This window comes from Eulemur rufifrons, chromosome 30, assembly GCF_041146395.1.
Source record: "Eulemur rufifrons isolate Redbay chromosome 30, OSU_ERuf_1, whole genome shotgun sequence".
NCBI classification, from domain to species: domain Eukaryota; kingdom Metazoa; phylum Chordata; class Mammalia; order Primates; family Lemuridae; genus Eulemur; species Eulemur rufifrons.
The window spans coordinates 52,124,714-52,148,591 of NC_091012.1; the positions used below are offsets into that span (position 1 = coordinate 52,124,714).

At 48.6% G+C, this 23,878-nt stretch overlaps 2 non-coding genes across 2 annotated transcripts; one reads left to right on the forward strand and one right to left on the reverse strand.

Moving 5' to 3' along the window:
* Positions 1 to 4,666: 4,666 nt before the first annotated feature.
* LOC138379310 (U6 spliceosomal RNA) lies at positions 4,667 to 4,776 on the reverse strand. The gene has a single exon (XR_011232082.1). It is a non-coding gene; the product is annotated as a U6 spliceosomal RNA (small nuclear RNA).
* Positions 4,777 to 22,733: 17,957 nt separating this feature from the next.
* Positions 22,734 to 22,836, forward strand: LOC138379301 (U6 spliceosomal RNA). Its single transcript, XR_011232075.1, has one exon. It is a non-coding gene; the product is annotated as a U6 spliceosomal RNA (small nuclear RNA).
* The last annotated feature ends 1,042 nt before the right edge of the window (positions 22,837 to 23,878 follow it).

Here is a 23,878-nt window from a genome sequence, read left to right on the forward strand (position 1 = left end):
TTCCGCATCTAGGTGAGAGGTCCTCAAAGTGAGCACAGGGGATGAGAGAAGGATTTAGCAACCTGAACTAAGGCATGATGGATTAGAGGGGTTGCAGGCTAGACCTCACGGACAAGGGGGCTGCCCAGTTAGCAGAATTGGGTCCAAAGTCAGGGCTAGCCAGCAGTAAGTGTGACCCGAGGCGGAGTACCAGAGCGCTGATGTCCCTCTGGCCTAGAGCCTGGGGCAAGGCTGAGCCTGCACCTGAAGTTGGTTGATTCCCCAAAAGTGGCTCCAGTGTGGAGGGAGGAGGAATGTGGTCTGGGAACCATACAGGACTGGTTGCTTAGCCTGGCTTCAAAGCCTTTCACAGTCTGACTCCATCATCACGATAACAGCCAACATCTGGTGAGCACTTTCTTCTTTTTTAATTTCTTGATTTTTGTAGAGACAACGTCTCCCTATTTTGCCGAGGCTGGTCTCGAACTCCTGGCCTCAAGTGATCCTCCCTCTTCGGCCTCCCAAAGTGCTGGGATTATAGGCATAAGCCACCATGCCTGGCCTGGTAAGCACTTTCTATGTCCCAGTCAGTGCTCCACATTTACATACATGTATGAACTCATCGAATCCTCAAAATAACCTTATGAGCAGGTTCCATTATCACCCCCATTTTACAGATGAGGAAATTGAGGCAGAGAAATTAAGAAGTTAAGTTATGGCCGGGCACGGTGGCTCACGCCTGTAATCCTAGCACTCTGGTAGGCCGAGGCGGGTGGATCGCTCGAGGTCAGGAGTTCGAGAGCAGCCTGAGCAAGACCCCGTCTCTACTAAAAATAGAAAGAAATTATCTGGCCAACTAAAAATATATATAGAAAAAATTAGCTGGGCATGGTGATGCATGCCTGTAGTCCCAGCTACTCGGGAGGCTGAGGCAGTAGGATCGATTAAGCCCAGGAGTTTGAGGTTGCTGTGAGCTAGGCTGATGCTACGGCACTCTGGCACGGGCAACAGAGTGAGACTCTGTCTCAAAAAAAAAAAAAAAAAAAAAGAAGTTAAGTTACTTGCCCAAGATTGCACAGCTAGTATGTGGTGAGGTTGGGATCCAAACCCAGGCAGTGTGGCTCAAGGGACAGATGTTCAGCCAATAGCCTATACTCTGAAATATTTGCCTTTGTGATAGGGGCCTTCAATGCCTTAACCCAAAGGAGTGGCTCTAATGGTAGGGATCTCAGACATGGTGGAGCTTGTTAGAGGAGAGAGTTCTGGTCCTGGAGACCTTTCCTGGTGGCACACCCAACTCTGCCACCCGAGCTTTACGTTTCATGGCAGCTCTCTGTGAGACCATACCTGTCTCTTGTGTGAAACAAATGAGAGAAGATAGTCCTCTAGCTGGGCTTGTGGCATCTTTCTAAATGACCCGAGACCTCTAGGCTGGTGCTATTTGTCAATTGTCAACCTCCATGTTTGAGTGGCCCTTGTATGGGCTGAGTTCACTTGAACATTGTTCTGACTTGAAATGGGCAGAATCTGGTGAGATTTCAACTTGAAACCTCATCGGTTGTATTTTGTATTGTACTTTGTTGTTATCTGGAGAACAAGAAATAGGGCCTGTGCCTTTTCTGGCTCTGAGTCTGTCATTGTCACCGTGCATTCTGTGATCTTAGGGCAGCCACACCCTGTTTCTGTTTTTACCTATCAGGACAGATGTGGGCAGTCTCTTACGATCCCTTTGCCAAGAGCATGGTCCCTGTGATGTGCTGGGGGTTTGGTGCAGCTTGGGAGAGGACAGAGGGGGACCTCAAGCTGAGCATAGCCTCCCAAGAGGGGGCACTATCCATGGGTCAGCTTGTTTGGTGGGTGGCTAGCAGCACCCACAAACAGCAGGGAGCGGGAGAGAACATTTGCATGCAGTCCTGGTGCCACTGCTAATGGATTTGCATGCCACCTCTGGCGTGCATGCCACAGGTTGCTAACCCCTCGAGGAAAACAGCCCTGCCTGGCCTTGCCAGGACAGTTGAACGGCTGCCTACTGGGTGCACTACAGCCCCAAAGCCTATAGCTCAGAAGTACCTATCATGGGGTGGTTCCTGTTCTTTTGGAAGTTTGGCTTGTTCCTTGAAGACTCAATGAAGAATCTACCCCAGCTTGGCCACCCATTCCAGCTGGCCAGCTGACATCATCAGGAGTTCTGTTCCCAGGGCTCCCCGGCAGCCAGTCTGGCAAGAGTGATCTGGGCAGAAGAGTCACTTGATTGATTTCCTGTCTGCCAGACACTCAGAGCTGCTGGAAATTCATGCAGATGCAATAACTCGACATGGTTTCATTCACTGAGATCCAGAGGGAGGTCGCACTCCTTCCAAAGACAGATAGGGCCCATGTGCATGATGTAGCAGGCTGGGTAGGTTTTACCCTTTTCCATACATTTGAAAGTATGATTAAACGCCCAGGCTCCCTCATGCATCTGTCTCCTCCTGTGCTCATATAACGCTTGTTCCTTGGGTGTCCTGGGGACTGAAGATTTTGCAAGGAAACAAAACAGAAACCAAACACACATGGAAATTATTCGTATTTATGAGTGAAAAATGAGTAAGTTAACAGATTGAGGAAGCTTCGTTACAGATGCGGGGCTTTGATTCCAGGCTGCAGGGGTGGCAGTAAAATGTCCAGAGCAAAGGCAGTGCGGACACAAAAGGCCTGCTCTGCACGGGACTGGCCAGACTCCACTGGAATATTGTGCTCAGTGTTTGGAGCCCATCTGTAGGAGTGAGCAGGAGTGAAGGGGCTCCTGATGAGAAGCAGTTGAAAGCGTTGGGGATGTTTAGCTAGAGGAGAACATTTATGGGGAACGTGACAGCTGCCTTTAAAAAACTGAAGGGCTGGCCTGTGGGAGAGAAGGAGGGGACTCGGGCAGAGTGGAGGAGGGGGATTTGGACTCAGGAGCCCCCAGCTGAATTCACAGCTCTGCAGCTTACTGAGCCTGCTGCCTTTGGCAAGTCCCTTAATCTCCTTGAGTGTCAGTTTCTTCATTGGTGCAATGGGGAGGCCAATACCTTCCTCACTGTGTATTGTGAGGATCCAGTGAGGGGAGTCTGTAAAAGAGTGTTTGAAATCTGAAACAAACACTTGGCAATTGGTATTAAAACTAGTCTCTGGGATCCTGAAGCACAGAGCCAGGTCGCCTGGGTGAAATTGACAGAGAGACAGATGATAGCCCAGTTCCATAAAGAAGAGCTACCTAACCATTATAGGGGTCTTCAGATGTAAATGGCTGCTTTGGAAAGTAGTAAGTTGGTCATCGCTGGAGATGTTTAAGCAGAGGGTGGACCCGTATTTTCTAGGAGGCTGCATGGGGGGATTCCTGCATGCAAAAGAATGTTGGAGTGCATAACTTCTAAGGGCTTTTCCAGCTTTGGTGTTGAAGAGTCTACACGGAAGTTCTGCAAAGTCCTGTTTCTACAATGAGCTGTCCCTGCTCCATCTCTGCATTGGATCCTACTCAAAGACCTTGCTCCAGCAGGTGTCCCCTGCTAGGGTCCAAATGTGTCTCCCCAAAACTCCTGTGTTGAAAAGAGGTGGGGTCATTTGGAGGTGATTAAGTCATGAGTCCGGTGGCCTCAGGAAGGGGATTAGTGACCCTGGAAAAGAGATTGAAGGAAGCACCCTAGCCCCTCTGACTACTTCCCCCTAGTCATCCTAGAAACCTATTTTCTTTTGAGGCAGGGTCTCACCTTGTGGCCTGTGCTACAGTGCGGTGGCGTCCTCACAGCTCACTGCAACCTCAAACTCCTGGGCTTAAGCCATACCCTGTCTCAGCCTCCCGAGTAGCTGGGACTACAGGTGCACGCCACCACACCTGGGTGACTTTTCTCTTAGTGGCAGAGACGGGGTCTCGCTTTTGCTCAGGCTGTTACTACAAGTACAACACTTGTCCTCGAGGTCCCATCAGAAGGAAAAGAAGTGGTTCCAGAAAAGGAAAGAGGTTATTATTTTGCAAGCTAAGGAGGAGAAATGGTAGACTGTCTCCTCTCAAAAGGCAGGTTTCCCGCAACATAAGCAGAAATACAGACTTTTTAAAGGGAGGGTCCCTCAGTGCCAGGCTACTGTGGTAACTATTCTAATGGTCCCCTCTCTGCCAAAGACAAAGCCTGCGATCTCCGCCAGCCCCGCACCTGAAAGGCCGCTGTCAGGGCCTGGGATGGCTCATTCCCCGGGCTTCTCCTGCCCACCTGCCTGAGGCCAGGACGCAGGCTTTCGTCTCAGAAAGTGTGGGGGGAGTTTTAAAAAGATGGAAAACATCTTTTTGCCTTTTTTTCCTCAGGTCATTTCCTGTTACAAGGCTGGTGTCCAAATGATGGCCTTAAGCAAGGCCCCCTCCTCCAACTCCCAGAGTGCTAGGATTACAGGCCTGAGCCACCGCACCAGGCCACCCTGGAAAACTCCTAGTCATCCCTCCAGATCTGTCCCAATTGCCACCACCTTTGTGAAGGTCCTAGTTGCTGTAAGAGATACCCATCGTTTCTTTATATTGAAAAAACACCAAAAAACTAAAAGCAGCAACAAAAGGCCACCCAAATCATAAGTTTCCGTTTCTACTCCCAAGAACACACCTTTACTAGAAGGAAACTGTTGCAACAGAAGAGACACTTAACATTTTATTCCCTATTTATTTTTATCTGCATTTTCTAAAAAAAAAAAAAAATGCATCACAGTCTGTCGTGTGATCCTTGCGCAGGGGCCTTGCTTATGTTCTGCGCATTCTTGCCAGTTTAGTCTATGTGCTGCCCAAGCTAAGGCCACTTTTGTTTCCCACGTGGAGCCCGCATGTGGGGAGTCGGCGAGTCACAAGGGGGCAGCAGAGAGCCGCTCCTCAGCCCGAAGCTTTCAGCGCTAGGAACCCGCGTCACGCCGGCCGGGCGCGGTGGCTCACGCCTGTAGTCCCAGCTTCTTGGGAGGCTGTGGCGGCGGGAGGATAGCTGCAGCTCAGCGGTTCGACACCAGCCTGAGCACAGTGAGACCCCGTCTCCGTAAACAAAAAATTACAAAAAAGACCAAAAAAATACTCAAAACCAACAAAATCCAGCCGGGCGCCCTGGCAAGCGCCTGTAGTCCCAGCTACCCGGGAGGCTGAGGCAGGAGGATCGCTCACAGCCCAGGACCTGGAGCTTGCGGTGACCCACCCTCACCGCACTCTACCCGGGACGCCGAGTGACACTCTGTCTCCACAAAAAAAAACGGGCAAACTCCCCCTCCCCCCTCTTTTTCACACAACCACCAAACCTGCTTTCCAATCCCTCTGCTTTTCACACCTCACAATCACACGCACACACAACACTCTTCCTCACCTCCATCGCTTTCACACAACTCACAACCGGGCCCCACACGCACACTCTCTCCATTCCAGCCCTACCTCCCCACTCACCCACACCCTCCTCACCCTCACCCTCACCCTCACCCTCACGCCTGGCCCTGCACTCACGCTCCCCTACACACACCGCACTCACCAACGTTCCCTCACCACGCACTGCTCCCCGCCTCTGCTCCTGCTTTCACCTGCTGCCCACGCTTCGCTCAGCACCTGCTTCACACTCACAGCCCCCGCTCACACCACCTAGTCCCTCACTCTTCCCTTAGGGCTCACTGCCCCTCCGTGCTACACACACCCCGCGCTGTATTCGGACACTCACCCATTCGGGGACACTTGCCTTCTTGTTTACACATCTTTCCCCGCGTGAATTCTGCTGCCAGAAACATTCCAGTGCAAGTGTCTTTGTCCTGAAATGGCTCTTTGTCCTTTGCGCAAATGCCCAGTAGACGGATTGCTGGATCAAATGCGAGATCTACTTTTAGTTCCTTCAGGTATCTCTATGCCACTTTCCATACAGGTTGTACTAGTTTGGAGTCCCCCCAGCGGTGTATGAATGTTCCTTTCTCTCCCCATCCACGCCAGCACCTCCTGATCTGGGACGTTTGGATGAAAGCCATTCTCACTGCACTTAGGTGGTATCTAATCATACAGGAATCAGTCTTAGGCCATGTGACAATAAAGGACCAGCCACCAGATTTACAAACAACTGGCCATCACCCACTCCAATGGCAATGTTTGAAAAAGAAATAGGACTGTAAATCTCAGCTCAACCATTTAGTCTATGCCCCTTGGGCCCCTTGCAATCTTTCTGACCCCCAATTGCCTCATAAGCTAGGGATCCTTGCTTCCCAGCATCACCTCCTCACATGGTTGCTGTGGTAACTAAGGTCAAAGCTAAACTGCCTGGCATACAGTAAGTGTTTCTATGGAAAACATCACTATTGCCATAGAAAGAACCCAGGGAACTTTCTGAGCACCGATTATGTGCCAGCACTTTGAATCCTTAAAGCAATCTAGTGAGGAAGGATGAGGGGTTCAATGACAGCTGGGGGTTAAATGACATGCCTAAGGCCACACAGTTAGCAACAAGAATAGCAGCTGACATGTAGCAGGCACTCACTGTTCTAAGCATTTGCCTGAGTCATCTACCTGCCTCTTACAAGGGTTCTCTGCAGTGGGTATCATCATTATGCCTGTTTCACAGAAAAGGAAACCGAGGCACAAGGAACCGAGGCCACAGTCACAGTGTGGAGTGTAAGTGTGGAGCGGGGGTAAGAGCTGAAGCAGTCTGGCTCTGGAGCCTGGGTTCTGCCCGCCACGCTGTCCGGCAGGGGTGGACTTTCACCTGAGCTCAAGCTGAGACAGAGCCCGGGCTCTTTCCACCGTGGTACGCAGCTTCCGAGCTAGTGTTACTGAGAGCTCCGCATCTGAAGGATGAGGATAAGGAGTTTCAGGAGAAGGCAAGAGGAGTTTAGCAATTAGGGAGAAAAACAGGAGGATGGACAATCTTGTCTGAAATGCCATTGTGCTGACAATTAGCAGAAATACAGACCTTTTAAACGGAGGCCATTCAGCGTCATGCAATTGCTGCTCAACTACAGCTGATGACTCTGATGGTCCCATCTCTACCTAAGACACTCCGTGACCTCCGCCTCCCTGGAGGCCCACCCAGACCTCCACGTCCTCCACGACCTTCACCTGCCATGTTCAGGTCCTGGGCGAATAATAGCTCTGCAGAGCCATCTCCTGTAGCACACAGGACAAAAGACACCCCCCCACACACACACACACACCAGCCTGGCCTTAGGCAGGGATGCAGGTCCTAGTTCTCCAACACCAGTGGGGGATGTTTTAAAGAGACAGAAAACGTTTTTGTCCCATTTTCAGGCCATCTCCTCTGTTACACTAGCTTGCCCAAGGCTGGCTCAAGACTGTCATGAATAACCAAACCGACACCCCGACCTCGACCCCACCACAGCCCCCTCCAGCCACTGCCATGTGTCCCTCCTCCCCATCCTAACTGCGCTTCTTAGGCTGCCTCTAGTTCCTGCCTCCATTTCTTCCCCTCTCACTTCCGCCTCCTCCCTCTGCAGTCTGGCTTCTGCCCCCTCCCCTCCACACACACAGCAATCAGCAAGTCACTAGTCGCTTCCCCGTCACGGAACCCACAGGACATCTTTCAGGCCCCTGCTAAAAATTCAGAATTTTCCCACACTGACACTGCCGACATGCCCGGCTTCTGCGACACGACCCCACCTCGGGTTCCTCCCCCCTCTCTGACTGCAGCTCTGTCTTCTTTGCAGCCTCAATATTCTCTCCCAGGCTACTAAATGCAGATGGGCCTCAAGTCTTGGTCCTGGGCCTTCTTTTCTTCCCCTCTCTGTCCTCCTCCCCCTTCTCTCTGTCCTCTTCCCAGGTTCCGTGTCACCTACATGCCACTGACTGCCAAAGTTACATCCCCAGGCCAATGTGCCTCTGACTCCAGACCCGTGTATCTGGCTGCCTCTGTGACGTCTCAGCCTGAGCGTGTCAAACACCTGTCCCACTCAGCATGCACAGAACCGACACCTGACCGCTCCCGCCAGACCTCTGGCCCTGCCGGCATCCAGATCTCCAGCCTCTTCCCTCACCCTCTACTTACCTCCCCACCACGTTCTGTGGCTGTGGATCTTCTTCCGGTCTCTGAACTCTGTCCTCTTCCCTCCGTCCCCAGGGTCACCATTGTCCTCATCTTCGTGACTGGCATTTCACGATGGTCCCTGAACTGGTTTCCCTGCTGAAACTACTTCAGGGCTTTTCCTGCATGTTCAGATAAAGGTCACAATTCTTGGCCTGGCCTCTGAGGACTGCGTGCTGTGGCTCTGTTCCTTCTCCAGCCTTGTCACCCCTCGGCTCCCCTTTGCTCTCAGGACTGACTCTGATTCTTTTCATTGGCATCCTTTTCGTGTCTCCTACATGCTCTATTCCCTCCTACCCCGGGACCTTTACATATACTGTCCAATGCTTTTTTAAAAAAAATTTTTTTTTAAAAAAGTGTTTTGTAGTGACAAGGACTCACTGTGTTTCCCAGGGTGCTCCCAGCGGTCAAATATGGGCCCTGAAGTGTCATGAGAAAAAAATTTCTATTACACACTTTATTGATACTGCGATTAAGAGAATGCCACATCCTGGAAAAGACCTAAAGTATTATCATGTAGAGACACAAGAGGGCGCTCTAACCAACTAGCGAATGAGAAACCCAGAGAGGCCAGGCAGGTTTCAACCTGGGGGGAAAGAGGCATCCTAGGCCCTTTGTTGATGTGAATTCAGGCTTCTGCCCTGGAACAGGCTGCTCACCTTTGGCCTTTAAGGAGCTTCAAGGAAGGAGGTGCTAGCACCAGGGGCTGCGGTGAGAAAGTCCCGCTGTCATCTTGAAGAGAATGTGACAATCTGGGGAGAGAGGGAGGACAGTGAGCAGGACAAAGTGGTTCCTTTATTCAAGAGAATTTGGCTTCTGTAATATGTAAGGCTTGGAATCATGATCTCTTAGCGGTTTTCAGAATGCTTTTTTATCTTTCAGTAACTCTTTCACCCAGGCAGCAAGCCTGTGAGGTATGTGGAGAAGACAGGATTTATATCCAATTCACACACAAGGATGAGGGAGGTAAGGGAACTGCCAGAGTCACACGGCTTGAAAGTGGCAGAGCAGGGTCTGTGCTCCTGCCTTGGTGTCATGCTCCTTACTGTACATTTGGGTACAGTGGGCGAGGACAGCTCTCTGCGAAATTGTGCGGTAAGTGAATGTCGTCCTTGGTGCCTTCAGCCTTCCATTTGTAACGTCCAGGCGTCCTGTGCCCCAAACCATCCAACGTAGCACTCTGTGGTACTAATGATAACAGCTACCTACTGCTCACTGAGCACTCAGGTAACTGGCAGGCCTTGTGCCAGACATGAAGTACGCACTATCGTACGTGAATGGTCATAGCAACACTATGCACAATAGCCTAAAGGTGGAAACAGCCGCAATGTCTATCAACGGATGAACAGATAAACAAAATATAGTATATCAGACAATGGAATATCCTGTGGCCATAAAAAGGAATGAAATACTAACACCTGCTACAACAGGGATGAACCTGGGAAACGTTATGCTAAGTGAGGGAAGCCAGACACAAAAGTCTCTTCTGATTTCATTTGTGAGATGCTCAGAAGAAGAACCTTAAAGACAGAAAGTAGGTTAGTGGCTGTCAAGGCAATAGTGTGGGGGAGGTGGGGAGAATGGAGAGTTCTTGCCAATGGGTATAGGTTTCTTTGGGGGTGTTGAAAATGTTCTGGAATTAGTGGTGATGGTTGCAGAACCTTGTGAATATACTAAAAACCACTGAAGTGTACACTCTCAAATGGTGAATTATATGGTATGGGAATTATATCTCAATAAAGCTATTGCCAAAAAGGTGCATTGTCTCCCTTAAGCTTTATAACAACTCGAGGAGACTAATGAGAAACTGAGGCCCAGTGAAGTTGATTGGTCATGTTCTCTCAGCTAGTAAGTGGCAGAGAACCCAACCAACTTGGCCTTATTCCAAGGTTCATGCTTTTAACCATCATGTTACACTGCCTCTAATATATCTATATCTATTTGTATGTATGTGTGTGTATATAGATGTTTATATATATATCATATATAGAGAAGACATTGTAAAGGCAACACTCAGTGAAGACTTATTATGTGCCAAGCACTGTGCTAAATGTATTACACTCATGATGCTTAAAAAACAGGCCAGAACTTTTCTTTTTGGGAAGGTTTTTTATTGCTGTTTCGATTTCAGTTCTTGATATTCGTCTGTTCAGGTACTCTATTTCTTCCTGGTTGAGCCTGGGAAGACTATGTGTTTCTAAAAATTTGTCCATTTCCTCTGCATTCTCCAGTTTGTGTGCATAAAGATTTTTGTAGAATTCATAGATGATATCTTGTATCTCTGTAGCGTCGGTTGTGATTTCTCCTTTCATGTTCCTAATGGAGGTTACTAGAGATTTTAGTTTTGTGCTCTTGGTTAGTCTAGCCAGAGGTGTGTCTATTTTGTTTATCTTTTCAAAGAACCAACTTTTTGTTTTATTAATTTCCCTTATAGCTTCTTTGTTGTCCTTTTCATTTAATTCTGATTTGATCTTAGTAATATCTTGCCTTCTGCTGGGTTTGGGGTCGTTCTGTTCTTCTTTCTCCAGCTCTTTGAGTCTATTTGTTAGGTTGTCTATTTGCAGGTTTTCTGTCTTTTTGATATAGGCATTTATGGATATGAATTTTCCTCTCAGGACTGCTTTAGCTGTGTCCCATAGATTTTGATAAGTTGTATCTCCATTGTCATTTAATTCAAAGAAACTTTTGATTTCCATCTTGATTTCTTCCTTTATAGAATAATTATTCAGGAGAAAGCCCTGGTCCAGATGGGTTCACACCTGAATTTTACCATACATACAAAGAAGAACTGGTGCCCATCCTACATAAACTATTCTCCAATATTGAGAAGGATGGAATTCTCCCCAACACGTTCTACCAAGCCAATATAACATTGATACCAAAACTAGGAAAGGATGCAACAAAAATAGAGAACTACAGACCAATTTCCCTCATGAATATAGATGCAAAAATTTTCAATAAAATACTAGCAAATCGAATCCAAGTGCTTATCAAAAAAATAATCCACCACGACCAAGTGGGCTTCATCCTCGAGATGCAGGGGTGGTTCAACATACGTAAATCTATAAATGTAATTCACCACATAAATAGAAGCAAAAACAAAAACCATATGATACTCTCATTAGATGCAGAAAAAGCATTTGACAAAATTCAACACCGTTTTATGATAAAAACGCTTAACAAAATAGGCGTAGATGGAACCTACCTAAAAATGATACGAGCCATATATGACAAACCCACAGCCAACATCATTCTGAACGGGGAAAAATTGAAAGCACTCCCACTTAGAACTGGAACCAGACAGGGCTGCCCACTGTCCCCATTACTTTTCAACATAGTATTGGAAGTCCTTGCGAGAGCTATCAGGCAAGAGAGCACAATCAAGGGAGTCCAAATAGGGAAGGAAGAGATCAAACTCTCACTTTTTGCTGATGATATGATGTTATATCTGGAAAACCCCCAGGATTCAACCATGAGACTCCTGGAATTGATTAACGAATATAGCAAAGTCTCAGGCTACAAAATTAATATACACAAATCAGAGGCATTTATATATGCCAATAACAGTCAATCGGAAAACTAAATTAAAGACTCAATACCCTTCTAAATAGCAACAAAGAAAATAAAATATCTAGGTATATACCTAACTAAAGAGGTAAAGGACCTCTATAAGGAAAACTATGAAACACTGAGAAAAGAAATAGCAGAACGTGCAAACAGATGGAAAAATATACCATGCTCGTGGCTCGGAAGAATCAACATTGTTAAAATGTCTATACTACCCAAAGTGATCTACAGATTCAATGCAATCCCTATTAAATTACCAACATCATTCTTCACAGACGTAGAGAAAATAATTATACACTTTATATGGAATCAGAGAAGACCCCGTATAGCAAAAGCAATTTTAAGCAACGAAAGCAAAATGGGAGGTATTAATTTGCCAGACCTCAAACTATACTACAAGGCCGTGGTTCTTAAAACAGCCTGGTATTGGCACAAGTACAGGGACACAGACCAGTGGAACACAACAGAAAATCCAAATATAGAACCATCCTCATATAGTCACCTAATTTTTGACAAAGCAGGAAAGAATATACTCTGGGGACAAGAATCCCTATTCAATAAATGGTGCTGGAAGAATTGGTTAGCCACTTGTGGAAGACTGAAACAGGACCCACAGCTTTCACCTCTCACAAAAATCAAATCACGGTGGATAACAGGCTTAAACCTTAGGCGTGATACAATCAGAATTCTAGAAGAAAATGTAGGAAAGACTCTTACAGACATTGGCCTAGGCAAAGAATTTATGAAGAAGACCCCCAAGGCAATCACAGCAGCAACAAAAATAAATGAATGGGACATGATTAAATTAAAAAGCTTCTGCACAGCCAAAGAAACAGTCACAAGAATAAACAGACCACCTACAGAATGGGAAAAAATTTTTGCATACTACACATCAGATAAAGAACTGATAACAAGAATCTATTTAGAACTCAGGAAAATCAGCAAGAAAAAATCAAACAACCCTATCAAAAAGTGGGCAAATGACATGAATAGAAACTTCTCAAAAGAAGATATAAGAATGGCTAACAAACATATGAAAAAATGCTCAACATCCCTAATCATCAGAGAAATGCAAATCAAAACCACAATGAGATATCACTTAACCCCAGTGAGAATGGCCTTTATCAAAAAAACCCAAAACAACACATGTTGGCGTGGATGTGGAGAGACAGGAACACTCATACACTGCTGGTGGGACTGCAAACTAGTGCAACCCCTGTGGAAAGCATTATGGAGGTATCTTAAAGAGATTCAAGTAGACCTGCCATTTGATCCAGCAATCCCATTATTGGGCATATACCCAAAGGAAAAAAGGTCATTCTATAACAAAGACACATGTACCCAAATGTTTATAGCAGCACAATTCACAATCGCAAAGATGTGGAAACAACCCAAATGCCCATCAATACATGATTGGATTAGTAAGCTGTGGTATATGTATACCATGGAATATTACTCAGCTATAAGAAATAATGAAGATACGACATCTCTATGGTTCTCCTGGAGAGAGTTGGAACCCATTATATTAAGGGAAGTATCCCAAGAAAGGAAAAACAAGCATCACCTGTACTCACCAGAAAACTGGTTTCCCTGATCATCACCTAAATACACATCTGAGAACGACACCAATCGGATATCAGACTGAGGTGGGGGGTGGGGGAGGGGATGGGTGTATGCCTACACAATGAGTGCATTGCGCACCGTTTGGGGAATGGTCACCCTTGAAGGTGCTGACTCAGGAAGAGGGGGGTGGGGAAGGGAGGGATATATACCTACATGATGGGTGCAACGCGCACTATCTGGGGAACAGACACGCCTGGAGCTCTGACTTGGGGGGAAAGGCGGTACATGGGCAATGTATGTAACCTGCAATTCTGTATCCCCCACAACAATAAGATGAAATAAAAAAAAAAAAAAAAAAAAGGCCAGACCCTGTGGCTCACACCTGTAATCCCAGCACTTTGGGAGGCCGAGGCAGGAGGATTACTTGAGCCCAGGAATTCAAGACCAGCCTGGGTAACATGACGAGATGCCATCTCTACAAAAAATAAAAACAATTAGCTGGGCGTGGCACATGACTGTAGTCCTAGCTACTGGGGAGGTCGAGGCAGAAGGATCCCTTGAACCCAGGAGTTCAAGGTTACAGTGCGCCATGATCTCACCACTGCACTCCAGCCTGGGTGACAGAACAAGACCCCATCTCTAAAAAGAAAAAAAAAGTAGATACTATTATAGCAATGATCTCGTGCCCTTTTTTTTTATTTCACACTCCTATAATAAATGTTTTGAGCAGGTATTCTCAACATTTGAGTATTTTGTAATTTCAAAATGACATGTGTATATTACTCTACCAATACACTATGTATATTATAAAGCATACACAAAAATGAAATTTTTAAACGATGAGAAAAAATGAAATAAAAATATTTTAAACTAATTTATATTTTTATAATTCTTACAGTACAAAAACTATTTGGATATTCTTTAAAATGTTATCATTAATTTTTACACAAGAGAATGTGATTGCATGTGTTTCATTTTTTTTAAATCTTGGGTCAGCACCGTAATACAGCTCTGCGAAGGTGTGGTCCTAAGTTTAATTTATTGCAGCACTAGGTTTCAGTGTCTGTCGTAGATGAGGAAGATGTCTTACAAAGATACGCAGTTCCAAATGGAAAAAAAAATTCATTGCCTGGGCTTACTGAGGTCATGGTTCCCATTTTTCAATTCCACCCGCCAGTTATGCAAAGGTTTCTGATGGAATTCCTCTGGTAAACACTTACCTTTGCTGATGGCAATCATTTGTTCTTGCAAAGCAATCAGCAGTTGTACTTTTGTATTTTCAACAAATGTATTCAAAACCCACAAAAACTCTCCATTTGAAAGATGTTAAAAGAGGTTAGGAATTTTCATTCCCAAGTCTTTAAGCATGCAGAGAGGAGAGGTGTTTTTAGGTATGCTATTTGCATCATTTTGTGCCACAAAATGACATAACAATGAAAACACAAACATTCATTTTCCAAATGTTTTCTCCCTGTTTCTTTCCAAAGCAGTTATTTTCTCACTCATTGTTAAAATATCAGCTTTACCTTGAAGAGCTGGGCTAGGTGTGTTTATTATAATTTTTTTAAAGTCCCCTGACTACCACAGGACACCCCAAGAAGGTCAGTAAATTTGAAACGCATATCTCTATGTGAAAGGCAAGTGCATGTTTTCGTTTGAAAACTCTTTCAAGGAGGTACAAAATGGAATATTGTGAAGATTTTACTGTATATCAAAAGGTTTGTTTTTATACCATTAACCAGATTGATGAATCCTATAGCACATTCTTTTTTTGTTTTGAGACAGAGTCTCACTCTGTTGCCTGGGCTAGAGTGCCATGGTGTCAGCCTAGCTCACAGCAACCTCAAACTCCTGGGCTCAAGCTATCCTCCTGCCTCAGCCTCCCGAGTAGCTGGGACTACAGGCACGCACCACCATGCCCCGCTAACATTTTTTTCTATTTTTAGTTGTCCAGCTAATTTCTTTCTATTTTTAGTAGCGACAGGGTCTCACTCTTGCTCAGGCTGGTCTCAAAATCCTGACCTCGAGCGATCCTCCCGCCTCGGCCTCCCAGACTGCTAGGATTACAGGCGTGAGCCATCGAGCCAGGCCAGAATGTATAATTTTTAACTGATTCATTTTTAGTTGGGAAAAGGTGGAGCCACTGGGCACTTCTGAGGAGAGAAGAGACAAGATCTGCTTTATGTTTTCCAGGCTCCCCCCGTGAAATCCGGGAGTCCAGCTGGGAGGCTGCGCAGCAACTTGGGCGCGAGATAGCGGTGGCTCAGATCGCCGTGAGCGTGGTGAAGGAGGTGAGCAGTGGGTGGGTTCTGGGGACATGTGGAAGGTAGAGCTGACAGGACTGGCTGATGAATTGGATGTAGGGTGTGAGATGGCCCTAAGCTTTTGGCTACATGAGTGCAGGAATGGAATCACCCTCTCTGAAAGGATGAAGACTGTGGGAGGCTCAGGTTTCACCATCAGGGATTTGGTGTTGAGCCTGTTCAGGGTGACCTGGCTATCCAGGGGGTGAGGCCACGGGGGCCACTGGTTATACAAGTCTGTGGTTCAGGATGGAGGTCCCAACTGCAGGTAGCGATGTGGGACTTGTCCCGTACATAGAGGCAAGAGCCACATCCAGCATTTACGTAAAGCCTGGGTCAGGTTGAGACCACCGGGAAACACTAGGAAGGAAAGGAGGTCTGAGGACACAGCCCTGGGGCACCCCACCATTTAGCAGTCCAGAGATGAGGAGGAGCCCACAAAGGAGACAGAGACCCAGTGAGCTAGGAGGAAAGGCAAGGGGTGCGGTGTCCTGGACGAGCAGGCAGAGGCCAACTGTGTCCATTATGCACATGGGACAAGGCAGAGGAGGATGGAAAGAATCGATCATTGGCTCAACTTACAGCCAAGTTGCTGATGATCTTAAGAAGAACGTTGGTGGAGTGGTGGGGCCAGAAGCTTGATAGGAGTATGTAAAAGAGAGGGTTGGGGGAGGGAGACAGGAGGCAGCAAGTGCAGATAACTCTTTTGAACAGTTTAGAAAAGGGGAAGGGGAGAGATGGGGGAATAGTGAAAGGAAATCATTTTTCTCTTTCTTCAATTGAGAATAAACAGCATATTTGGGTCCTAACAGAAAAGATTGGGTAGAGAAGGACAACCTGATGGTACAGGAGACAGGGGATGTCTCAGTCCATTAGGGCTGCTATAGCAACATACCTGGGACGGGGTAATTTATAAACAACAGAAAGGTACTGCTCATGGCTCTGGAGGTTGGGAAGTTCAAGATCAAGGCACCAGCAGAGGCGCTGTCTGAAGAGGGCCTGTTCCACACAGATGGTGCCTGCTCTGTGTCCTCATATGGTAGAAGGTGCCAAAGGGGCTCGGGTGCTTCCTTCAACCTGTCTTCCAAGGTCACTAATCCCCTTCCTGAGGACGCCCAACTCATCACTTAATCACCTCCAAATGACCCCACCTCTTTTCAACACATGAGTTTTGGGGAGACACAATCAGATCCCAGCAGGGGACACCTGCTGGAGCAAGGTATTTGGGGAGGATCCAATGCAGAAGTGGAGCAGGGACAGCTCATTGTAGTAACAGGACTTTGCAGAACTTCAGTGTAGACTCTTCAACACTAAAGACTGGAAAAGCCCTTATAAAGGATGCACCCCAACATTTTTTGGCATGCAGGAATCCCCCCGTGCAGCCTCCCAGAAAATACGGGACCACCCTCTGCTTGAACATCTCCAGTGATGACCAACTTACTGTTATCCCAAGCAACCATTTACATTGTGAGACCCCCATAATGGTTAGGTAGCTCTTCTCAGTGGAACTGCGCCAACGTCTGCCTCTCTTTCATAGTACCATTATATATGTGTGTGTGTGTGTGTGTGTGTGCATGACTGTGTATACTGCGTCATAGTGAAATATGCATTTCTCAGTATGGGTCACATCAAAAATATTTCACAGACACTGCACTAACTACCACAGGGGCCGAGGAGACTCAGGGCCTCTCCTCTGTCCCTGGCATGCAGAGTGTCCTTTTCCTCTGATTCCTCTGACAGACAATGAGGCCTCTAGAGGACACGTGACACCTCCCTGTCTCCCTGCGCCTGTCCAGCTCCCGTGTGTCCCCAACACAGCAGCCTGGGAACAGGTATGGAGGCTGACACCTGTGATCCTAGCACTTTGCCGGCCAAGGCCGGAGGAATACTTGCGGCCAGGAGTTTGAGACCAGCCTGATCATTATAGCAAGACTCTTTGTCTACAAAGAATTTTGGAAAGAAAGCCAGCCAGGTGTGGTGGTGCATGCCTGCACTCCTAGTTCCTCTTGAGGTGAGGCAAGAGCATCCCTTGAGCCCAGGGACTTAAGGTTACAGTGAGCTATGATCATGCCATTGCACTCCAGGTGGGCATCAGAGTGAGACCCCACGTCAAAAACAAAAAAAGAAAGAAAAGAAAAACTACATCAGGCAAGGGACCTTTCCAAACCACAAATATGTCACTGCTCTGTGAGAAAACTGTGCACATAAGCCTCCTCGTTGTCTGGTAACGGTGTCCAAGCTCCTACAGTAGGTGCATGCCTCACCCCTCCAGCCTCTTCTCCCGGCAACGCCAACCGTGTACAGCACAGCAGACCTCCCCGCGGTTCCTCCACGCTCCGTGCAGGTTCCTGTCTCTGTGCTTGGCTCACGGTGTTCCTTCTTCAAAAGCCCTTCCTTCGTAGTCCCCTACCCCAGTGACCTGGGTAGGTCCTCCTCATTCTTTAAGAGTGGGCTCAGGGGCACATCCCCTCCACCCCCAGGCTGGTCAGGTCCCCTCCCCCGGGCTCTCACAGCACCCAATGCTTACGCCTCTCAGAGCGCTTATCGTGTTGCCTGTAATCTCCTGCTCGTCTGTCACCCCAGTCAAGGACAGGGACCGTGTCAGTCCTAGTCTCCACTCTACCCGCAGCTGCTAGCACTGGGCCTGGCACACGGTGTGCACTGCAGAAATAGGCAGTCAACAGAATGGAGCTGGCGAACATGAAGCCAGGGAGGCTCAGGGAGGACCTGTGCATTCACCCTGACACCGCCGCCACTCACTGTCAACACAAGCCTGGCTGTCCTGCCAGTCATAGCCCAACCTAGCTCTGGCCTCATCCCTAATGAAGGGGGACTGGGCGCTGGCGTGTGATGAGAGGGACACCTGAAAGGGTCTCCCATCTCCCACATAGCTCCCACCTCCTAACACGGCTCAGGTGTGACTGATGCCACTTCCTTTCTCATATTATTTATTTTTCCTATGGATGCAAGGTCTGACTCCACAGCCCTCCTGGGCTAAAGCGACCCTGCCCCCTCTGCGTCCCAGGTAGCCGGGATTACCGACACACACCTGCCCACCCGACCGGTTTCCACTTCTCTGATGCAAGCACTACTGGGAGAGGGAGCCCGTTCAACTAGTAGTTAGTCTTGGACCCCATATGTTACTGCATGTCCCAGCTCTGCTCTAGCCAGGACAGTTCACTGGGTCCTAGGTGGCAGATGCCATGGTAGAGATTCAGGAAAAGGAAAACAATGTTTTTTCATTCCTTCCTGCCACAAATATTCATCGAGAAGCTGCTGTGTCCCCAGCACTGTCCTGGGAACTGGGGACACACAGGTGGGAGGGACTGACACCATCCCAGCCCTACAGGAGCTTACCATTTAGTAGAGGCCGATGATCAAGAATGACATAAAACATGTAAAGTTACAATCATAATCGGGTCTAGGAGGAGAGTTGGCTGAGAGCACATGATAGGGGAACCCTCGGGCCTTTTCTGAGGCTGTGGCCGTGGGGCTGACATGTAAGGGATGAGTAGGTGTGAGCGGGAAGGTTTCATAGAAAGAGGACAGGCCTGCAAGGTGGCTCACATCTGTAATCCCAGCACGTTGGGAAGCCAAGGTCGGAAGATCCCTTGAGGCCAGGAGTTCAAGACCACCCTGGGAAACACAGTGAGTCCTTGTCACTACAAAACACTTTTTTAAAGAAATTTTTTTTTAAAAAGCAGTGGACAGTATATGCAAAGGTCCCGGGGTAGGAGGGAATAGAGCATGTAGGAGACACGAAAAGGATGCCAATGAAAAGAATCAGAGTCAGTCCTGAGAGCAAAGGGGAGCCGAGGGGTGACAAGGCTGGAGAAGGAACAGAGCCACAGCACGCAGTCCTCAGAGGCCAGGCCAAGAATTGTGACCTTTATCTGAACATGCAGGGAAAGCCCTGAAGTAGTTTCAGCAGGGAAACCAGTTCAGGGACCCTCGTGAAATGCCAGTCAGGAAGATGAGGACAATGCTGACCCTCGGGACGGAGGGAAGAGGACAGAGTTCAGAGACCGGAAGAAGATCCACAGCCACAGAACGTGGTGGGGAGGTAAGTAGAGGGTGAGGGAAGAGGCTGGAGATCTGGATGCCGGCAGGGCCAGAGGTCTGGCGGGAGCGGTCAGGTGTCGGTTCTGTGCATGCTGAGTGGGACAGGTGTTTGACACGCTCAGGCTGAGACGTCACAGAGGCAGCCAGATACACGGGTCTGGAGTCAGAGGCACATTGGCCTGGGGATGTAACTTTGGCAGTCAGTGGCATGTAGGTGACACGGAACCTGGGAAGAGGACAGAGAGAAGAGGGAGGAGGACAGAGAGGGGAAGAAAAGAAGGCCCAGGACCAAGACTTGAGGCCCATCTGCATTTAGTAGCCTGGGAGAGAATATTGAGGCTGCAAAGAAGACAGAGCTGCAGTCAGAGAGGGGGGAGGAACCCGAGGTGGGGTCGTGTCGCAGAAGCTGGGCATGTCGGCAGTGTCAGTGTGGGAAAATTCTGAATTTTTAGCAGGGGCCTGAAAGATGTCCTGTGGGTTCCGTGACGGGGAAGCGACTAGTGACTTGCTGATTGCTGTGTGTGTGGAGGGGAGGGGGCAGAAGCCAGACTGCAGAGGGAGGAGGCGGAAGTGAGAGGGGAAGAAATGGAGGCAGGAACTAGAGGCAGCCTAAGAAGCGCAGTTAGGATGGGGAGGAGGGACACATGGCAGTGGCTGGAGGGGGCTGTGGTGGGGTCGAGGTCGGGGTGTCGGTTTGGCTATTCATGACAGTCTTGAGCCGGCCTTGGGCAAGCTAGTGTAACAGAGGAGATGGCCTGAAAAGGTGACAAAAAGGTTTTCTGTCTCTTTAAAACATCCCCCACTGGTGTTGGAGAACTAGGACCTGCATCCCTGCCTAAGGCCAGGCAGGTGTGTGTGTGTGTGGGGGGGTCTTTTGTCCTGTGTGCTACAGGAGATGGCTCTGCAGAGCTATTACCCGCCCAGGTCCTGAACATGGCAGGTGAAGGTCGTGGAGGACGTGGAGGTCTGGGTGGGCCTCCCAGGTAGGCAGAGGTCACGGAGTGTCTTAGGTAGAGATGGGACCATCAGAGTCATCAGCTGTAGTTGAGCAGCAATTGCATGACGCTGAATGGCCTCCGTTTAAAAGCTCTGTATTTCTGCTAATTGTCAGCACAATGGCATTTCAGACAAGATGTCCATCCTCCTGGTTTTCTGGCTAAATGCTAAACTCCTCTTGCCTTGTCCTCAAACCCCTTGTCCTCATTCTTCTGATGCGGAGCTCTCGGTCACGCTAGCTCGGAAGCTGCGTACCACGGTGGAAAGAGCCCGGGCTCTGTCTCAGCTTGAGCTCAGGTGAAAGTCCACCCCTGCCGGACAGCGTGGCGGGCAGAACCCAGGCTCCGGAGCCAGACTGCTTCAGCTCTTACCCCAGCTCGACACTTACACTCCACAGTGTCACTGTGGCCGTGGTTCCTTGTGCCTCGGTTTCCTTTTCTGTCAAACAGGCATAATGATGATACCCACTGCATAGAACCCTTGTAAGAGGCAGGTAGATGACTCAGGCAAATGCTTAGAACAGGGAGTGCCTGCTACATGTCAGCTGCTATTCTTGTTGCTAACTGTGTGGCCTTAGGCATGTCATTTAACCCCCAGCTGTCACTGAACCTCTCATCCTTCCTCACTAGATTGCTTTAAGGATTCAAAGTGCTGGCACATAATCGGTGCTCAGAAACAGTTCCCTGGGTTCTTTCTATGGCAATAGTGATGTTTTCCATAGATACACTTACTGTATGCCAGGCAGTTTAGCTTTGACCTTAGTTACCACAGCAGCCATGTGAGGAGGTGATGCTGGGAAGCAAGGATCCCTAGCTTATGAGGCAATTGGGGGTCAGAAAGATTGCAAGTTGCCCAAAGGGCATAGACTAAATGGTTGAGCTGAGATTTACAGTCCTATTTCTTTTTCAACCATTGCCATTGGAGTGGGTGGTGGCCAGTTGTTTGTAAATCTGGTGGCTGGTCCTTTATTGTCACATGGCCTGAGACTGATTCCTGTATGATTAGATACCACCTAAGTGCAGTGAGAATGGCTTTCATCCAAACGTCCCAGATCAGGAGGTGCTGGCGTGGATGGGGAGAGAAAGGAACATTCATACACCGCTGGGGGGACTCCAAACTAGTACAACCTGTATGGAAAGTGGCATAGAGATACCTGAAGGAACTAAAAGTCGATCTCACATTTGATCCAGCAATCCCACTACTGGGCATTTGCGCAAAGGACATAGAGCCATTTCAGCACAAAGACACTTGCAGTGGAATGTTTCTGGCAGCAGAATTCACGCGGGGAAAGATGTGTAAACAAGAAGGCAAGTGTCCCCGAATGGGTGAGTGTCCGAATACAGCGCGGGGTGTGTGTAGCACGGAGGGGCAGTGAGCCCTAAGGGAAGAGTGAGGGACTAGGTGGTGTGAGCGGGGGCTGTGAGTGTGAAGCAGGTGCTGAGCGAAGCGTGGGCAGCAGGTGAAAGCAGGAGCAGAGGCGGGGAGCAGTGCGTGGTGAGGGAACGCTGGTGAGTGCGGTGTGTGTAGGGGAGCGTGAGTGCAGGGCCAGGCGTGAGGGTGAGGGTGAGGGTGAGGGTGAGGAGGGTGTGGGTGAGTGGGGAGGTAGGGCTGGAATGGAGAGAGTGTGCGTGTGGGGCCCGGTTGTGAGTTGTGTGAAAGCGATGGAGGTGAGGAAGAGTGTTGTGTGTGCGTGTGATTGTGAGGTGTGAAAAGCAGAGGGATTGGAAAGCAGGTTTGGTGGTTGTGTGAAAATGAGGGGGGAGGGGGAGTTTGCCCGTTTTTTTTTTGTGGAGACAGAGTGTCACTCGGCGTCCCGGGTAGAGTGCGGTGAGGGTGGGTCACCGCAAGCTCCAGGTCCTGGGCTGTGAGCGATCCTCCTGCCTCAGCCTCCCGGGTAGCTGGGACTACAGGCGCTTGCCAGGGCGCCCGGCTGGGTTTTGTTGGTTTTTGAGTATTTTTTTGGTCTTTTTTGTAATTTTTTGTTTACGGAGACGGGGTCTCACTGTGCTCAGGCTGGTGTCGAACCGCTGAGCTGCAGCTATCCTCCCGCCGCCTCAGCCTCCCAAGAAGCTGGGACTACAGGCGTGAGCCACCGCGCCCGGCCGGCGTGACGCGTGTTCCCAGTGCTGAAAGCTTCGGGCTGAGGAGCGGCTCTCTGCTGCCCCCTTGTGACTCGCCGACTCCCCACATGCGGGCTCCACGTGGGAAACAAAAGTCGCCTTAGCTTGGGCAGCACATAGACTAAACTGGCAAGAATGCGCAGAAGATAAGCATGGCCCCTGCGCAAGGATCACACGACAGTCTGTGATGCATTTTTTTTTTTTTAGAAAATGCAGATAAAAATAAATAGGGAATAAAAAAGTTAAGGGTCTCTTTTGTTGCAACAATTTCCTTCTAGGAAAGGTGTGTTCTTGGGAGTAGAAAGGGAAACATGATTTGGGTGGCCTTTTGTTGCTGCTTTTAGTTTTTTGGTGTTTTTTCAATATAAGGAAACGATGGGTATCTCTTACAGCAACTAGGACCTTCACAAAGGTGGTGGCAATTGGGACAGGTCTGGAGGGATGACTGGGAGTTTTCCAGGGTGGCCTGGTGTGGTGGCTCAGGCCTGTAATCCTAGCACTCTGGGAGTCAGAGGAGGGGGCCTTGCTTAAGGCCATCATTTGGAGACCAGCCTTGTAACAGGAAATGACCTGAAGAAAACAATGCAAAAAGATGTTTTCCATCTTTTTAAAACTCCCCCCACTCTTTCTGAGATGAAAGCCTGGGTCCTCGCCTCAGGCAGGTGGGCGGGAGAAGCCTGGGGAATGAGCCATCCCAGGCCCTGACAGCAGCCTTTCAGGTGCTGGGCTGGCGGAGATGGCAGGCTTTGTCTTTGGCAGAGAGGGGACCATTAGAATAATTACAACAGTAGCCTGGAACTGAGGGGCCCTGTTGAGTCTAAGAAACATTGATTTATAGAAATGCCCCATATATTTTTAGAGACAGATAAGATTTCCGGAATCTTGCAAGGCTTTGGCCTAATGGAAAATGTGAATGTGTTAGCATATCAAAAGCTGCCTCGCCTCAGGAGGGCGTCTCAGCGGTCAATAGCAGCGGCTTTCCAAGGCCACACTGTAAGGGGAGCCTGTGGCTCTCACCTGTTTTGGAAGACAATGCAGGTGTTGCCTAGAGCCACAGGATGCTGGAACTGATTAAGGGAGACAGGCCTCCGGAGATGAGAGCTGATTATAAGATACTGGGCCCGAGCCCGGCCCAGAGGGAACCTTGCGATTAAAGTAAACAGCATAAGAGACAGCTCGTGCTTGACACCCGAAATTTGTTTTAATACACAATTACCAGAGCCACGATGTCTCTGTTTTTGCTAAA